Raw genomic sequence first — 19934 nt, forward strand, 5'->3', positions numbered from 1 at the left:
ATTCATTTTTCTTGTCGGCTTGACTTAACATGGGACAGAGAAAGAGGAAGAAACACAGAATGGCAGGGAATGAGAAGCGGATGAATCCTGCAGATTCTGCTGGTACTGATGGTGCAATAGAAGGTCAAAGTCCAGCGGAAAAATTCTACAAACACGGCATCCCATGCTACACGAGTTGCAAAAAATCCAAACAGAAACAAATAGCTGCCACCAAACAAGCAGAGACAGCCCTAGTTCTTGCAACACCTACCACAGTACTACCAGCTGCACGACTTACTCGTGCGTCAACTGAGCTAGCAGCACGTTCCCAAGCTCCCTTGCCACCTGACACTACTTCCCAAGCACTCTTGACACAAGACGAGTTGGCAATATCAGATGAACCTTGTGAGCTTCAACAGCAAGAAGGTAGATGCTGGAGTCAAGTTACAGTTGCATGCTTCTTTATATGTAGTCTCATAGTTTGACGTACACTAACACTTCCTATGTTCGTTGTTGGACTAGCACCTAGGCGCAAGAGGAAACAAACATCAGGGATAATGCTCGATAGGTTAACTAAATCTAGAGGAAGAATGGAGATCCGTTTTGAGGCAGGTTTAAAAAGGCCACGTGATGCTACAGAGTCAGCCAAGTTAGTATCAGAGGCAGCGGTTGCCGTTAGGTGTCATGTACATATCCTCCCAACATGGATTCGGTACAGGAATGACAAAGACGAAACCCAGTTCAACACCTTCCTCGACCATTTATCTGTAAGTATGGTTATGTATGGAAACTAGTAATATCGTCTTGCTCTATCCCATACTTTCTAGGTTGCTGATAATGAGACTCCCATAATTTTCAACAGATGAGGTTCAAGTTGGATAGCCAAGATGATGCAACCAGACAAGCTTGCACCCATGTTTTCAAGTCTGCTCTGCGACAATATCGGTATAACTTGAGGAAAACTCACTTTGAAGGCAAGGCTAACAGTGAACTTTCCCAAACATCTCTAGTGGAAAATATATCGGATGAAGACTGGAGGGGCCTTGTTAAACACTGGTCTGATCCGAAGTATTAGGTACATTATATATATGTGATCAGATCACATGTTGAAGTCCTATTTACGCATGTGCCACACAAATCTATCTTCTTGTAGGTGAACTGTTCAAAGAACAAGGCCAACCGTACGAAAGTGAAATTCCAACAGACGACAGGATCTCGTAGCTATATTGCACACTGCGAGGCTCTTGTAATTAGCTGCTGTTTCACTCTTTTCGATGTACCATATTATCAGATCTATATTGACTTGTTCGAAATGCAGAGGAAAGCCCGCAAGGACCAAAAAGTACCTGAACCAAATGTTGTGGAAATCTTCAAGGACTGTCACACCAGCAAGAAGAAGGGCATGACTACACCAGTCAAAGCTGCTGTTGTAAGTCCTTAATCCTCATGCCTTTTAACTACTACTTACTCTGACTTGTGCCTTGAACTGCATGGTTTGCAGCCAATGTCTATTACTCTTTTCAATTTTATACACAATTGTCCTAGCATATCATTGCACCTTACAAGGTTTAAAAGAGAGGAGTGATGTTCCTTTGATCTTGACCCGTAATCTAGTTCCGTGCTGGACTTGCCCACACAACGTTACAATTGCCTGTTTGTCTGTTCTCAGTTGTTTTGTGATATGAATGATGTCATACTATGCTTACCGTATTATAAACTTCGTCTCTTTATCCTTAGCCCTCAATACAATGTGAAGAAATAGACAATACATTAGCGATGGTACATGGTCATATGTTTGGAACCTGGTTTTATTATGTACAATAAAATACAACTAATATTTTACATGGGTTCACCAGAATAAGTTCTGTATATAGGCCAAAGCTGTTTTGTTTGGTTTTGCTGCCTCCTTAATATCTTCTATTCTGGTACTACTAATGTAAAACCTCAACTTTTCAGCGAGCTATGGAAAAAATGGTGGAACCGCCACCTTCTGAAGGTCGTGAGGCAACTATAACCGCAATGTCAGCTCTTGCTGCAGTGGGTCAGTACCTGTCCACTAACAGTGCCAAAAGCACGTTCCTGCGTAATACTGGGTTGGTTGTTAAGGCAATATCGTCAAAACTGCCTCATGATCAAGATATGCAAGCTCAAAGCAATGTTGTATCTGCGCTCCAGACACAAGTCCATTCCCTAACAGAGACCCTTTGTGAAACAAGGAGAAACATTGCTCAATGTCGTCAAGATATGCATGGTTTTGAAACCAGACTATCAGACATTTGCTATGTTGTTCAGGAGCCTAGGGGAAATGAAGGCGAGGGTTATGGTGCTCCATCGGACAATACAACATGAAAACGTAACAGTCAGGTCAAATGAACTGAGCTTCTGAACTTCTGGTGGTGCATTTATCTGCTAGACTGTTAAGTTTTATGCCAACCTTCCTTTTGTTATATAGTTGTAATTTGTTTTGGTGCGATACAAAATTTATTCTTAACGTGCAGCCACCGGCTGAAGAAAACAGCAAGCCATTTTTGTATAGTGTAGGGTGTTCCCTATATTTGCACTGGTGGCGATCTTTGATGCCGAGTGGATGTAATCTATGCAATCGGCTTAATAGCCCGGCGTTAGTTTCGGCCTTATTTATTCCTAGTCTTCTTTTTCCCTGGTTTGCTAGTGGCTGCAACTACCATGGGCCATATACGGGCCGTAGGATCCATGGGTCTCCTACGGGCCGTCGATAATGGGCCTGTAATCGGTGGGCCTTGGGCCGTCGGATAAATGGGTCTACATGGGCCGTAATCGGGCGTAATTGGTATCGGCCCAACATGGTAATAGGCCGTTAACAGGCCATAGGACAGCAAAGGCTTAATTCTGTCACATGCATAACGGGTCGTTAATGGGCCAGAATATAGGACGGGCTGGAAACGACGCAACGGGTTAACAGGCCAGAAACGAGCCGACTCTTGCCATGGGCCGAATTTGGCCCATTAGGGTAACAGGCCAGTAACGGGCCGACTCTTGCCATGGGCCGAATTTGGCCCATTAGGGGAACAGGCCAGTAACGGGCCGACTCTTGCCATGGGCCGAATTTGGCCCATTAGGGGAACTGGCCAGTAACGGGCCGGAAGTAATCGAGGGCCGAAAAGGAGCCCAAGAACGTATGGGCCGTCAATAGGCCGAAAGCTAACACGGGCTGCAAACGGCCCATGTAAATCACGGGCCGTTAACGGGTATAAATAAAATTACTGTTCATTATGGGTTAGAGTCACCGTGGGCCTGTAAAGGGCCGAAAGATACGAAGGCCTCATATGGGCCGAAAGACGTCGTGGGCCATACATGGGCCGAAAGTGAAATGGGCTGGTGTTATATTCGACGGCCCACATGACGTTGTTGGGCCGATTTCCTTTAGGGCCTAACGGGCCGTAAAATGGGCTATTTGCGAAGAGACCGTTAACAGGCTTTTCATGGGCCAGCCCGTTAACTTTTGACCAAGTCAAACGGGCCGGCTTTGTAAGCTAAATGGGCCAGTGGTGGGCCGTGGCACGTGTCGACATATCATAGGCGCCTATCTGACCCACTGACGAGCTGACACGTGTTTCGTCCGGCCAATAAGAATTTTACACGTGGAAATTTCCCATTGGTCGGGGCTGTTAACGGGTTATCGGATCCAAAACCCAACCCGATAGCTTAACAGCGTTCCGTTACGGTGGATGCCACGTGTCGGTCACCCTTGACGAAAGCACTTCTGTGACGCGCGATTTATCGTCATGGAAGTGGACACTTCCGTGATGATAGTTTTGGTAATGTCATGGAACACTTCTACGACAACACAGGTATGACTATCTTGATCCTGTCATAAAATCGTCATGGATGTACATGCATGACAAAAAACGCGACCTACTGTGACAAACACGTATCATCACGGAAGTGTATTTTTTTACTAGTGTAGAGTAGCTCCGTGCAGAGCATTGTTGACATAGAAATTTGCAAAATACATGCGGATCTGAATGTGGCAGACCCGTTGACTAAACTTCTCTCACAAGCAAAACATGATCACACCATAGTACTCTTCGGGTGTTAATCACATAGCGATGTGAACTAGATTATTGACTCTAGTAAACCCTTTGGGTGTTGGTCACATGACGATGTGAACTATTGGTGTTAAATCACATGGCGATGTGAACTAGATTATTGACTCTAGTGCAAGTGGGAGACTAAAGGAAATATGCCCTAGAGGCAATAATAAAGTTATTATTTATTTACTTATATCATGATAAATGTTTATTATTCATGCTAGAATTGTATTAACCGGAAACATGATACATGTGTGAACACATAGACAAACAGAGTGTCACTAGTATGCCTCTACTTGACTAGCTCGTTAAGCAAAGATGGTTATGTTTCCTAGCCATTGACATGGGTTGTCATTTGATTAACGGGGTCACATCATTAGGAGAATGATGTGATTGACTTGACCCATTCCGTTAGCTTAGCACTCGATCGTTTAGTATGTTGCTATTGCTTTCTTCATGACTTATACATGTTCCTTTGACTATGAGATTATGCAACTCCCGTTTACCGGAGGAACACTTTGTGTGCTACCAAATGTCACAACGTAATTGGGTGATTATAAAGGTGCTCTACAGGTGTCTCCGAAAGTCCTTGTTGGCTTGGCGTATTTCGAGATTAGGATTTGTCACTCCGATTGTCGGAGAGGTATCTCTGGGCCCACTCGGTAATGCACATCACTATAAGCCTTGCAAGCATTGCAACTAATGAGTTAGTTGCGGGATGATGTATTACGGAACGAGTAAAGAGACTTGCTGGTAAACGAGATTGAACTAGGTATTGAGATACCGATGATCGAATCTCGGGCAAGTAACATACCGATGACAAAGGGAACAACGTATGTTGTTATGCGGTCTAACCGATAAAGATCTTCGTAGAATATGTAGGAGCCAATATGGGCATCCAGGTCCCGCTATTGGTTATTGACCAGAGAGGTGTCTCGGTCACGTCTACATAGTTCTCGAACCTGTAGGGTCCGCACGCTTAAACGTTCGTTGACAATATAGTACTATGAGTTATGTATGTTGGTGACCGAATGTTGTTCGGAGTTTTGGATGAGATCACGGATATGACGAGGAACTCTGGAATGGTCCGGAAGTAAAGATTGATATGTGGATAGTAGTGTTTGATCTCCGGAAAGGTTCCGGAATCCATCGGAAGGGGTTCCGGATGTTTCCCGAAATGTTTGGGCACAAGAACACTTTATCTGGGCCAAAGGGGAAAGCCCACGAGGTTTTTGGAAAGTGCAAAGGGAAGTTTTGCGGAGTCCAGGGGCCAGACGCCAGGGTCCAGACGCCGGGAACCCTGGCGTCTGGCCCTGGAGTCCGAGAAGGACTCTTGCCTTTGGGTGAAACCGACTTTGTGGAGGCTTTTACTCCAAGTTTTGACCCCAAGGCTCAACATATAAATAGAGGGGTAGGGCTAGCACCCAAGACACATCAAGAAACACCAAGCCGTGTGCCGGCAACCCCGTCTCCTCTAGTTTATCCTCCGTCATAGTTTTCGTAGTGCTTAGGCGAAGCCCTGCGAAGATTATTCTTCACCAACACCGTCACCACACCGTTGTGCTGCCGGAACTCATCTACTACTTCGCCCCTCTTGCTGGATCGAGAAGGCGAGGACGTCACCGAGCCGAACGTGTGCAGAACTCGGAGGTGACGTACTTTCGGTACTTGGATCGGTCGGATCATGAAGACGTACGACTACATCAACCACGTTGATATAACGCTTCCGCTTTCGGTCTATGAGGGTACGTGGACACACTCTCCCCTCTCGTTGCTATGCATCACCATGATCCTGTGTGTGCGTAGGAATTTTTTTGAAATTACTATGTTCCCCAACAGGGGGGTGCGAATCCTACCATATACTTGAGGTATTTGCCACAATTGAACACACAACTTTTGGAGCCTCCTCTGGTCCCATCTAGTTCTAGTTCAAGTTGATCATAGTTGATCTAATTAGAGCTAGACCTAGTTCATCTAATCCTCATAATTAGAAGCCCCTTGTGGTTCTAATCTCCTCCCTCTAATTCTCCGATGACGATCGGCTCTGGACGGCGAAGAGCTGTCGGATCATGAAGGTTGCACGCTTGCAACCTAGTAGACAGGTCGTGCTTTCGGTCTTCAGTTCGAGGGACTGTTCGTGGGCGGATCGAGGGATAGTTCATCGACGGTTCGAGGCACTCCAAGTACGATCTACACCGACACGATCTTCTTCCGTTGCCACTCAGTGACGGTAATGATCGTGATCCAAACCTGTTATGCATCTTCATATTGATCTTGAGTGTGCATAGATGCGATGTTTTTGTTTTCTACTATGTTTCTCAACAATGACAATATCTCGCTGCGTCTCAATGTGGGCCTTTTTGACTTGGTGATCTCCATCCCTATCCATACTGTAGGTTTAGCATCTGTATGCCCATGACTTGTGAAACATAGTCATCAGCCAAACCGTATACTAGTCAAAGGGTATGTGTCACATAACCTTACCAATTATAGACCATTAGAACAATAATTATACAATATATAGTCTCACAAACAAGTCACATACTTATTGATAAACATCGCTTATGATGTTCAAGGACAATACAAAAGACTCATGAATACATAGGGAAATATTATCATCACATAAATTGCATTTAGGGCATATCTCCAACAGTGCTCATCCTGGAACCAATTTTCCCAAAGCAAGGACATGTTGGCGTACCTAGTATCATCGATGAGGTCCAGCGGCAATGAGGCTTGGCGGCGGTTGATCTCGATAAGCTGAGCACGGGCGCTCGCCGAAATGGCCGGAACTGGCACCCGATCTAGGCTCATATGCTAGCTGGTTGACAGGTGAGCGTCTTCCACGACAGCGGGGTGGGGGTGTCCCAGTAGCATTGGCACAAATCCATCTTCATGTACGGGCGGATCCGCATCGCGCGCGGGGCAATGGTGAAGCTGACGGCGGCACGCGGGCCTGAAGAAGACCCCGCCTCGCGGTCGTGCTTCTCCAGCTTGGTTATGGCGACCAACAGCGGGCTCTAGGGCTGGTCGGGGCTCGAGGGGGTAGGGAGAGTGTGGAAGCGTCGAAGATGTAGTGGGGACGAGGATGTGGACAGCCGGTCCATGACTTCGGCATTAAAAAGGACGCTTGGGTGGCGGCTCGGTTGCTGAATGGTGGGCCTGTCCCACGCGTGCAACTTAAATGTGGGCGGTGGGAAGTAGTTGGGGGGCGACATACCGGACCGGGGCGAACGACGAGAAGCAGCATGCGCGTTCGTCCATTATCCGGTTTGACGCAAATTCGGCCCGGATTTGCTCCGAATTTAGGTCGAGATGGACACAGACAAAATTTGGTTTGGCATGTTGGGGCATCCCATCTGTCGATCAGTTTTTTTTGTTCTCCTGTTGAGTTGGCTTTGGTCACAAACGTGTCCCCGAAAAAAAACGTGGTGGTTTCCACCAGTTTACTCTGCGGGCTCCAGTTGGCAAGGTGGGTTCAGAGACTATCGGGTAATACTGGGTACTATCGGTAATTAATATATAGGTGGAAAATGTTTCTGAAAATGTTAAATTATATATAATATGCTCTAGTAATTGTTAGACGACTTCTATATTAATTTAAAATATCAACGGGCCTTAAAAAGCCATAAGGTGGAGGGCAACTTGGGCCACAAGGGTCCAAGTGGAGGAGACACCCCCCTTTCCATGTTGGAGGGGGGTGCGGATCCTACCATATACTTGAGGTATTTGCCACAATTGAACACACAACTTTTGGAGCCTCCTCTAGTCCCATCTAGTTCTAGTTCAAATTGATCATTGTTGATCTAATTAGAGCTAGACCTAGTTCCTCTAATCCTCATAATTAGAAACCCCTTGTGGTTCTAATCTCCTCCCTCTAATTCTCTGACGACGATCGGCTCTGGACGGCGAAGAGCTGCCGGATCATGAAGGTTGCACGCTTGCAACCAAGTAGATAGGTCATGCTTTCGGTCTTCAGTTCGAGGGACTGTTCGTGGGCGTTTCGAGGGATAGTTCATCAACGGTTCGAGGGACTCCAAGTATGATCTGAAGGAAATATGCCCTAGAGGCAATAATAAAGTTGTTATTTTATATTTTCTTATTCATGATAAAGGTTTATTATTCATGCTAGAATTGTATTGATCAGAAACCTTAATACACGTGTGAATACATAAACAAACACCGTGTCCCTAGTGAGCCTCTACTAGACTAGCTCGTTGATCAAAGATGGTTAAGGTTTCCTAACCATGGACATGATTTGTCATTTGATAACCGGATCACATCATTAGGAGAATGATGTGATGGACAAGACCCATCCTTTAGCTTAGCATTATGATCGTTCAGTTTTATTGCTATTGCTTTCTTCATGTCAAATACATATTCCTTCGACTATGAGATTATGCAACTCCCGGATACTGGAGGAATGTCTTTTGTGCTATCAAACGTCACAACGTAACTGGGTGATTATAAAGATGCTCTACATGTATCTCCAAAAGTGTTTGTTGAGTTGGCATAGATCAAGATTAGGATCTGTCACTCCGAGTATCGGAGAGATACCTCTGGGCCCTCTCGGTAATACACATCATAAGCTTGCAAGCAAACGACTAAGGAGTTAGTCACGAGGTGATGTATTACGGAACGAGTAAAGAGGCTTGCCGGTAACGAGATTGAACTAGGTATGAAGATACCGACGATCGAATCTCGGGCAAGTAACATACCGATGGACAAAGGGAATTACATATGTTGTCATAACGGTTCGACCGATAAAGATCTTCGTAGCATATGTAGGAGCCAATATGGGCATCCAGGTTCCGCTATTGGTTATTGATCGGAGAGGTGTCTCGGTCATGTTGATAAATCCATTTTGCATCATGTTTACCTACTGTTATTTATGATGTCTTTATGCATAATAATGCTTTTTAGAGTAATTCTAATGCCTTTTCTCTCATAATATGCAAGGTACACACAAAGAGGGAGAATTCCGTCAGCTGGAAATCTGGACCTGAAAAAGCTACGTCAGGCCACCTATTCTGCACAACTCCAAATAAGCTGAAACTTCACGAGGATTTTTTTTATGGAATAAATGAGAAATATTGGAGCCAATAAGTACCAGAGGGGGCCCACCAGGTGGTCACAACCCACCTGGGCGCGCCAGGGAGCCCAGGCGCGCCCTGGTGGGTTGTGCTCCCCTCGGCCCACTTCCGGTGCCCATCTTTTGGTATATAAGTCATTTTAACCTAGAAAAAATGAGGAGAGGACTTTCGGGACGGAGCGCCACCGTCTCGAGGCGGAACTTGGGCAGGAGCACTTTTTCCCTCCGGCAGAGTGATTCCGCCAGGGGAACTTCCCTCCCGGAGGGGGAAATCATCGTCATCATCATCACCAACAACTCTCCCATCTTGGGGAGGGCAATCTCCATCAACATCTTCAACAACACCATCTCCTCTCAAACCCTAGTTCATCTCTTGTGTTCAATCTTTGTACCGGAACTATAGATTGGTGCTTGGTGACTAGTAGTGTTGATTACATCTTGTAGTTGATTACTATATGGTTTACTTGGTGGAAGATTATATGTTCAGATCCAATATGCTATTTAATACCCCTCTGATCTTGAGCATGATTATCATTTGTGAGTAGTTACTTTTGTTCTTGAGGTCACTCGAGAAATCATGTTGCAAGTAATCATGTGAATTTGATATGTGTTTGATAGTTTGATAGTATGTATGTTGTGATTCCCTTAGTGGTGTCATGTGAACATCGACTACATGACACTTCACCATATTTGGGCCTACGGGAATGCATTGTGGATTAGTAATTAGATGATAGGTTGCGAGAGTGATAGAGGCTTAAACCCTAGTTTATGCGCTATTCCGTAAGGGACCGATTGGACCCAAAAGTTTAATGATATGGTTAGAATTTATTCTTAATACTTTTCTCGTAGTTGCGGTGCTTGCGAGGGGGTTAATCATAAGTAGGAGGTTTGTTCAAGTAAGAACAACACCTAATCCCCGGTCCACCCACATATCAAATTATCAAAGTAGCGAACACGAATCGAATCAACATGATGAAAGTGACTAGATGAAATTCCCACGTACCCTCAAGAACGCTTTGCTTATTACAAGAGACCGTTTTGGCCTATCATTTGCCTCAAAAGGATTGGGATACCTTGCTGCACTTTTTTTACTACTATTCTTACTTGCTCGTTACAAATTATCTTGCTATCAAACTACTCTGTTACTTACAATTTCAACGCTTGGACACATTACCTTGCTGAAAACTACTTGTCATTTCCTTCTGCTCCTCGTTGGGTTCGACACTCTTAATTATCGAAAAGGCTACAATTGATCCCATATACTTGTGGGTCATCAAGGCCATTTTCTGGCGCCGTTTCCGGGGAGTGAAGCGCTCTTGGTAAGTGGAAATTGGTAAGGCAAAATCATTACTACGTGCTGAAATTTATTATCACTTGTTACTATGGAAAACAATCCTTTGAGGGGTTTGTTTGGCGTATCTTCACCTCGACCGGAATGACAATTAGTTACCCCTCAACCTACTGCACCTACTGAAGATATTGAATATGAAATTCCTTCGGTTATGATAGGACAACTGCTAGCTAATCCTTATGCAGGAGATGGAACCGAACATCCTGATATGCACTTGATATATGTGGAAGAAATTTGTGGATTGTTTAAGCTTGCAGGTTTACCAGGAGATGAAGTTAAGAAGAAGGTTTTCCCTTTATCTTTAAAGGTAAAAGCATTGGCATGGTATAGGCTATGCGATGATATTGGAATCGATTGAAATTGGAGTTTCACCAAAAAAAGTTATCCTATGCATCTAGTTCATCTTGATTGGAATTATATATATAATTTTTGGCCTCGTGAAGGAGAAAGTATCGCTCTAGCTTGGGGGAGGCTTAAGTCAATGTTATATTCATGCCCCAATCATGATCTCTCAAGAGAAATTATTATCCAGAATTTTTATGCTCGGCTTTCTCATAATGATCGATCCATGCTTGATACTTCTTGTGTCGGTTCTTTTATGAAGAAGACTATTGAATTCTGGTGGGATCTTTTGGAAAGAATTAAATGCAACTCTGACGATTGGGAACTCGACGAAGGTAAAGATTCAGGTATTGAGCTTAAGTATGATTGTGTTAAATCTTTTATGAATACCCATGCTTTCCAAATTTTTTTCACTAAATATGGACTTGACTATGAGATAGTAGCCTCCTTTCGTGAATCATTTGCTGCTCATGTTGATCTCCCCAAGGAGAAGTGGTTTAAATATCACCCACCTATTAAAGAAGAAATTAAAGAACCGGTACCAGTTAAAGAGGAAACTATTATTTATAATGTTGATCCAGTTGTCCCTACTGCTTATATTGAGAAACCACCTTTCCCTGTTAGGATAAAGGAACATGCTAAAGTTTCAGCTGTGGTAAACAAAAGCTATATTAGAACACCTAAACCTGATGAACAAACTAAAGTAGAACCTAGTGTTGCTATGGTTAAAGATCCCCTGGAAGAAAATATAGATGGGCATGTTATTTACTTCTGTAATGAAGCTACTAGAATTGCCAAACCTGCTAAAGAGGATAAACATAGACCCGTTGTTGGCATGCCTGTTGTCTCAGTTAAAATAGGAGATCACTGTTATCATGGTTTATGTGACATAGGTGCTATCATGAGTGCTATTCCCTTTACCTTGTATCAAGAAATTATGAATGACATAGCACCCGCTGAAATAGAAGAAATAGATGCCACTATTAACTTGCTAATAGAGACACCATCACACCACTTGGGATTATTAGAGATGTTGAAGTCTTGTGTGGGAAAATAAAATATCCTACTGATTTTCTGGTTCTTGGTTCCCCACAAGATGATTTTTGTCCCATTATCTTTGGTAGACCTTTCTTGAACACCGTCAATGCTAAAATAGATTGTGAGAAACAAACTGTCGGTGTCAGCTTTGGTGATGAGTCTCATGAGTTTAATTTTTTCAAGTTTAGTAGAAAACCTCATAAAAGATTGCCTAGTAAGGATGAAATAATTGGTCTTGCTTTTATTGATGTGCCTCCTACTGATCCTTTGGAACAATATCTGCTAGACCATGAAAATGATTTACGTATGCATGAAAGAAATGAAATAGATAAGATCTTCTTTGAACAACGTCCTCTGCTTAAACATAATTTGCCTATTAAAACTCTAGGAGGTCCTCCTCCACCTAAAAGTGATCATGTGTTTGAATTAAAACAATTGCCAAACACTTTGAAATATGCTTATCTTGATGAGAAGAAGATATATCCTGTTATCATTAGTGCTAACCTTTCAGAACATGAAGAAGAAAGATTATTGAAAGTTCTAAGGAAGCACCGAGTTGCTATTGGATATACTCTTGATGATCTTAAGGGCATTAGTCCCACTCTCTGTCAGCATAAAATTAATATGGAACCTGATGCTAAACCCGTTGTTGATCACCAATGTCGGTTAAAACCAAAGATGAAAGAAGTGGTAAGAACGGAAATATTAAAACTTCTCGAAGCAGGTATAATCTATCCTATAGATGATAGTAGATGGTTAAGTCATGTTCATTGTGTCCCTAAGAAAGGAGGTATCACTGTTGTTCCTAATGATAACAATGAACTTATTCCACAAAGAATTGTTACAGGCTATAGAATGGTAATTGATTTTAGAAAATTAAACAACGCAACTAGAAAAGATCACTACCCTCTGCCTTTTATTGATCAAATGCTAGAAATATTGTCTAAGCACACACACTTTTGCTTCCTTGATGGATACTCTGGTTTTTCACAAATACCTGTTTCTCAACCTGATCAAGAAAATACCACTTTCACTTGTCCCTTTGGAACTTATGCTTATAGACGTATGCCTTTTGGTCTATGCAATGCACCTGCTACCTTTCAAAGATGTATGACTGCTATATTCTCCGATTTTTGTGAAAAGATTGTGGAGGTTTTCATGGATGACTTTTCTGTTTATGGGAAGTCTTTTGATGATTGTTTAAGCAATCTTGATCGAGTTTTGCAGAGATGTGAGCAAACTAATCTTGTCATGAATTGGGAGAAGTGTCACTTTATGGTTAATGAAGGTATTGTCTTGGGCCATAAAATTTCTGAAAGAGGTATTGAAGTGGACAAAGCTAAGGTCGATGCAATTGAGAAAATGCCATGTCCTAAAGATATCAAAGGTATTTGTAGTTTCTTAGGTCATGATGGTTTCTATAGGAGATTTATCAAATACTTTTCTAAAATTTCTAGGCCTCTTACAAATATTTTTCAAAAGAATGTTCCTTTTGTTTTTTATTATGATTGCTTAGAAGCCTTTGAAAACTCAAGAAAGCCTTAATTTCTGCACCTATTGTTCAACCACCTGACTGGAACTTGCCTTTTGAAATTATGTGTGGTGCTAGTGATTATGATGTTGGTGTTCTTCTAGGACAAAGACTTGATAAGAAACTAAATGTTATTCATTATGCTAGTAAAACTCTAGACAGTGCACAACGAAATTATGCTACTACTGAAAAAGAATTTCTAGCAGTGGTGTTTGCTTGTGATAAATTTAGATCTTACATTGTTGACTCTAAAGTTATTGTTCACACCGACCATGCTGCTATTAAATATCTTATGGAAAAGAAAGATGCTAAACCTAGACTTATTCAATGGGTTCTCTTGCTACAAGAATGTGATTTACATATTACTGATAGAAAAGGAGCAGAGAACCTCGTAGCTGATAACTTATCTAGGCTTGAGAATGTTCTTGATGACCCACTACCTATTGATGATAGTTTTCCTGATGAGGAGTTAGCAGCAATAAATGTTTCTAATAACACTCCTTGGTATGCTGACTATGCTAATTACATTGTTGCTAGATATTTACCACCTAGCTTTACATACCAACAAAAGAAAAAGTTCTTCTATGATTTAAGACATTACTTTTGGGATGACCCACATCTTTATAAAGAAGGAGTAGATGGTATTATTAGACGTTGTGTACCTGAGCATGAACAGGGACAAATCCTACAAAAATGTCACTCCAAAGCTTATGGAGGACATCATGCGGGAGACTGAACTGCTCACAAGGTATTACAATCTGGTTTTTATTGGCCTACTCTTTTCAAGGATGCTCGTACGTTTGTCTTATCTTGTGATGAATGTCAAAGAATAGGTAATATCGATAAGCGTCAAGAAATGCCTATGAATTATTCACTTGTTGTTGAACCATTCGTTGTTTGGGGTTTTAATTACATGGGACCTTTTCCTTCCTCTAATGGGTATACACATATTTTGGTTGTTGTTGATTATGTTACTAAGTGGGTAGAAGCTATTCCAAATAGTAGTGCTTATCACAAGACCTCTATTAAAATGCTTAAGGAAGTTATTTTCCCAAGGTTTGGAGTCCCTAGATATTTAATGACTGATGGTGGTTCACACTTTATTCATGGTGCTTTCCGTAAAATGATTGGCAAGTATGATGTTAACCATAGAATTGCATCACCTTATCATCCTCAGTCTAGTGGTCAAGTTGAACTTAGCAATAGAGAAATAAAGTAATTTTGCAAAAGACTGGCAATAGGTCTAGGAAGAATTGGTCTAAGAAATTAGATGCTGCACTTTGGGCTTATAGAACGACATATAAAAATCCTATGATATGTCTCCTTATAAAATGGTTTACGGAATCGCTTGCCATTTGCCTCTTGAGTTAGAACATAAAGCTTATTGGGCAATCAAAGAACTCAACTATGATTTCAAACTTGCCGGTGAAAAGAGGTTATTTGATATTAGCTCATTAGATGAATGGAGAACCCAAGCTTATGAAAATGCCAAGTTGTTTAAAGAAAAAGTTAAAAGATGGCATGATAAAAGGACCCAAAAGCATGAGTTCAAAGTTGGAGAATATGTTCTTTTGTACAACTCTCGTTTCAGGTTCTTTGCAGGAAAACTCCTCTCCAAATGGGAAGGACCTTATGTTATCGAGGAGGTTTATCGGTCCGGAGCTATCAAAATAAATTACGCCAAAGGTACTAACCCGAAGGTTGTTAATGGGCAGCGAATAAAACATTATATCTCAGGTACGCCCATTAATGTTGAAAGTAATATTATCCAAACTATGACACCGGAAGAACACATAAAAGAGTCCTTCCGGAACACTCCAGAATCGTGAAAAAGAGGAGGTACGTGATACGGTAAGTAAACAAACTCCGAAAAATCCGCAAAAATATTTTTTGTCAGTTTTGGAATATTAGAAAATTAGGAAAATAAGAAACTACCGGGAAAGTGACCCTGGTGGGCACAAGACACCAGGGCGCGCCTGGCTTGCCAGGCGTTGTGCCCACCTAGGGTACCTTCCGGATTCCGTTTTTCTTCCGTTTGCTTGTTTCCCAAGATAAAAAAAATCTTTATATACCCCCGAACCTATTGATCACCGTATCACGGAGAAATCTTCTATTCTCGTTTCTTGCTATTTTTGGTCAGATCTGTTGAGCCAGGCATCATGTCTTCCTCTTCCTCCAACAACGTGGAAGAGGACGCTTGGTTGATGAAGATCGAGCTGAAGAGAGAAGAGCCCGTAGAAGCCGTCAAAGAGGACAAGAGCAAGGAGACTACCAGAGATCAAGCGCCGGTGGTTGAGCAGGCCTGGCCTACTGAGGAAGAAGAGGAAGATATCCTTAAACCTTACTATGGTCATCTTACCCCGACTGAGATTGAAGCCTTTCGAATCATTGAAACGGTTCGTGTGCAAAATAAATATCTCACTCGTGAAAATATTCTGCATCAAGAGCACATCATCTTCCTCCGGAGCGTCATCCGTAGATTGGAGAATCTCTTGATCATGAAGGACAGGATCGCCTCTACTTCATCACCACCACCTCCTTCATCACCAAAAGAAAATTGAGTATCGGGTCTGGGCACTCCCCTTGGCTTCCGCCAAGCTTGGGGGAGGTGCCCCGGTATCGTATCACCCCCACTATCTTTTGTCTTTACTTATCTTAGTTTGATCTATAGTTATCTTTTGCTTTAGATGAATAAAAGTTTAGTTCTATCCTTTCTTTTTGAGAGTTTGCTTAGTGATCCATCCTTGTAATCGTGTGCGAGATATATAATAAAGTTTAGTTTGAGTTTTTGCTTTCTTTACTTTCATGTTCCAATAAAAAGAAAGGAAACAAATGAAAAATATCATATGCTAATCTTATGGTAGGTAATGACACCACATAAGGAAAAATATAAGTAGAAAATTTTATTAGAGATTGACAAACAGCATTGGTCAATGATGCAACTCATGAAAGAATTAATAAGGGAAGACAAGATTCACATACAAATACACTATCCTGGAAATCTTTTGTGATTGTGAGCCCCCATCAAAATATTATATGCCAAAATTGTTGACGTTGGACAAGAAAGACAACTTAATGATTTATGTTTGTTCATATTCACATAGAAGTTATATTGTCATAGATCCTTCAACATGAGGTGCTTTCCCCCCATCTTTGCTAGCCAAAATTCTGCACTAAGTAGAGATACTGCTTGTGCATCCAAAAACCCTTAGACCCAAATCTTATTTTCAAGAGTCCACCATACCTACCTAAGGATTGAGTAAGATCCTTCAAGTAAGTTGTCATCAGTGCAATAAGGCAATGAAAATTGCTTCTAAAAGTGTGAGATCATTTAGTGTAAAAGAAAATTGAGCGTTGTACGAACTTCTGATGGTAAAGAATAAAAGCGACAGACTGCATAATAAAGGTTGCAATCACAAGGGGCAATATAACATGACGTTCTTTTGCATTAAGGGGTTGAGCATACAAACAAATAAGCGCATGGCAACCTCTGCTTCCCTCTGCGAAGGGCCTATCTTTTACTTTATGTATTTACTTTTATGCAAGAGTCAAAGTTTTTCTCTATATTCCTTTTTATTTTTCTCCTTTGGCAAGTATCATGTGGTGAGGAAAGATCTAGGCACATATGTCTAGTTGAATATGGGTAGCATGAGTTATTATTTTTGACATCACCCTTGAGGTGAATACATTGGGAGGCGAAACTATAAGCCCCTACCTTTCTATGTGTCCGGTTGAAACGTTTTGCTCATGTGTATGTGGTGAGTGTTAGCAATCATAGAAGACTATATGTTGTTTGAGTATGTGGACTTGCCTAAAGGCTCCGATACGTGACCCTTCCTGAAAAGATGATGAATTGTAGTTGGAAAGTTGACTGAGAACATAGTTTGTTGGTTTCTAATAGAGTTTATGCTTTATACTTTGATAGTGTGATGAATTGCTACTTATTCATGAGAAGTCTATGATAAAAGTTTTATGTTAAAGTTTGTTGCTGTTATAATAATTCACATGATGCTTCTATGTTCGTATTTTGTTTTTATCGACACCTCTCTCTCTAAGCATGTGGACATGTTTTTCAATTTTGGTTTTCGCTTGAGGACAAGCGAGGTCTAAGCTTGGGGAGTTGATACGTCCATTTTGTATCATGTTTACCTACTGTTATTTATGATGTTTTTATGTATAATAATGCTTTTTGGAGTAATTCTAATGCCTTTTCTCTCATAATATGCAAGGTACACACAAAGAGGGAGAATTGCGACAGCTGGAAATCTGGACGTGAAAAAGCTACGTCAGGCCACCTATTTTGCACAACTCCAAATAAGCTGAAACTTCACAAGGATTTTTTATGGAATAAATGAGAAATATTGGAGCCAATAAGTACCAGAGGGGGCCCACCAGGTGGTCACAACCCACCTGGGCGCGCAGGGAGCCCAGGCGCGCCCTGGTGGGTTGTGCTCCCCTCGGCCCACCTCCGGTGCCCATCTTCTGGTATATAAGTCATTTTAACCTAGAAAAAATGAGGAGCGGACTTTCGGGACGGAGCACCACCATCTCGAGGTGGACCTTGGGCAGGAGCACTTTTGCCCTCCAGCGGAGCGATTCCGCGGAAATCATCGTCATCATCATCACCAACAACTCTCCCATCTTGGGGAGGGCAATCTCCATCAACATCTTCAACAACACCATCTCCTCTCAAACCCTAGTTCATCTCTTGTGTTCAATCTTTGTACCGGAACTATAGATTGGTGCTTGTGGATGACTAGTAGTGTTGATTACATCTTGTAGTTGATTACTATATAGTTTACTTGGTGGAAGATTATATGTTCAAATCCAATATGCTATTTAATACCCCTCTGATCTTGAGCATGATTATCATTTGTGAGTAGTTACTTTTGTTCTTGAGGTCACGGGAGAAATCATGTTGCAAGTAATCTTGTGAACTTGATATGTGTTTGATATTTTGATAGTATGTATGTTGTGATTCCCTTAGTGATGTCATGTGAACATCGACTACATGACACTTCACCATATTTGGGCCTAAGGGAATGCATTGTAGAGTAGTAATTAGATGATGGGTTACGAGAGTGACAGAAGCTTAAACCCTAGTTTATGCGCTATTCCGTAAGGGGCCGATTGGACCCAAAAATTTAATGATATGGTTAGAATTTATTATTAATACTTTTCTCGTAGTTGCAGATGCTTGCGAGGGAGTTAATAATAAGTAGGAGGTTTGTTCAAGTAAGAACAGCACCTAAGCATCGGTCCACCCACATATCAAATTATCAAAGTAGCGAACACGAATCGAATCAACATGATGAAACTGACTAGATGAAATTCCCGTGTACCCTCAAGAACGCTTTGCTTATAAGAGACCGTTTTGGCCTGTCCTTTGCCTCAAAAGGATGGGGCTACCTTGCTGCACTTTTGTTACTACTATCGTTACTTGCTCGTTGATGTCTACTACGCAACTTTATTCTTGTAGACTCGTGTTGGGCCTCCAGGCGCAGAGTTTTGTAGGACAGTAGCAATTTTCCCTCAAGTGGATGACCTATGGTTTATCAATTCGTGGGAGGTGTAGGATGAAGATGGTCTCTCTCAAACAACCCTGCAATCAAATACAAGAAATCTCTTGTGTCCCCAACACACCCAATACAATGGCAAAATGTATAGGTGCACTAGTTCGACGAAGAGATGGTGATAAAAGTGTAATATTGATGGTAGAAATATATTTTTATAATCTGAATAAATAAAAACAGCAAGGTAGCAAATAGTAAATGGGCACAAAAACAGTATTGCAATGCTTGAAAATGAGGCCTAGGGTCCGTACTTTCGCTAGTGTAACCTCTCAACAATGCTAACATAGTTGGATCATATGATTATCCCTCAAAGTGCAATAAAGAATCACTCGTGAGTTCCTATTAGCGGAGAACAAAAGATAGAAATTGTTTGTAGGGTACGGAACCACCTCAAAGCTATTCTTTCTGTTTGATCTATTCAAGAGTTCGTACTAAAATAACACAAAGTTGTTCTTTCCGTTCGATCTATCCTAGAGTTTGTACTAAAATAACACCAAAGCAAATTCATATTCATAATACTCAATCCACACAAAGAACTACAAAGAGACCCCAAAGTTTCTATCAGAGAAAAGATAATAAAAACATGCAACAGCCCTTATGCATAGATTACCCCAAATGTCACCTCGGGAATCCGCAAGTTGAGTGCCATAACATAAATCAAGTGAATAAATATGATACCCCATTGTCACCTCAAGTATTCATACCGCAAGACATACATCATGTGTTCTCATATCTGAATATTCAATCGGACAAGACAAAACTTCAAAGGGTAAAGATTCAATTCATCACAACAAGAGTATAGAGGGGAGAAACATCATATGATCCATCTATGTTAACAAAGCCCATGATATAGATCACGAGAGAGAGAGAGAGAGAGAGAGATTAAACACATAGCTACTGGTACAAACCCTCAACCTCGAGGGTGGACTACTCCCTCCTCATCATGGTGGCCAACCGG

Source organism: Aegilops tauschii, chromosome 6 (genome assembly GCF_002575655.3).
Source record: "Aegilops tauschii subsp. strangulata cultivar AL8/78 chromosome 6, Aet v6.0, whole genome shotgun sequence".
Lineage (NCBI taxonomy): Eukaryota > Viridiplantae > Streptophyta > Magnoliopsida > Poales > Poaceae > Aegilops > Aegilops tauschii.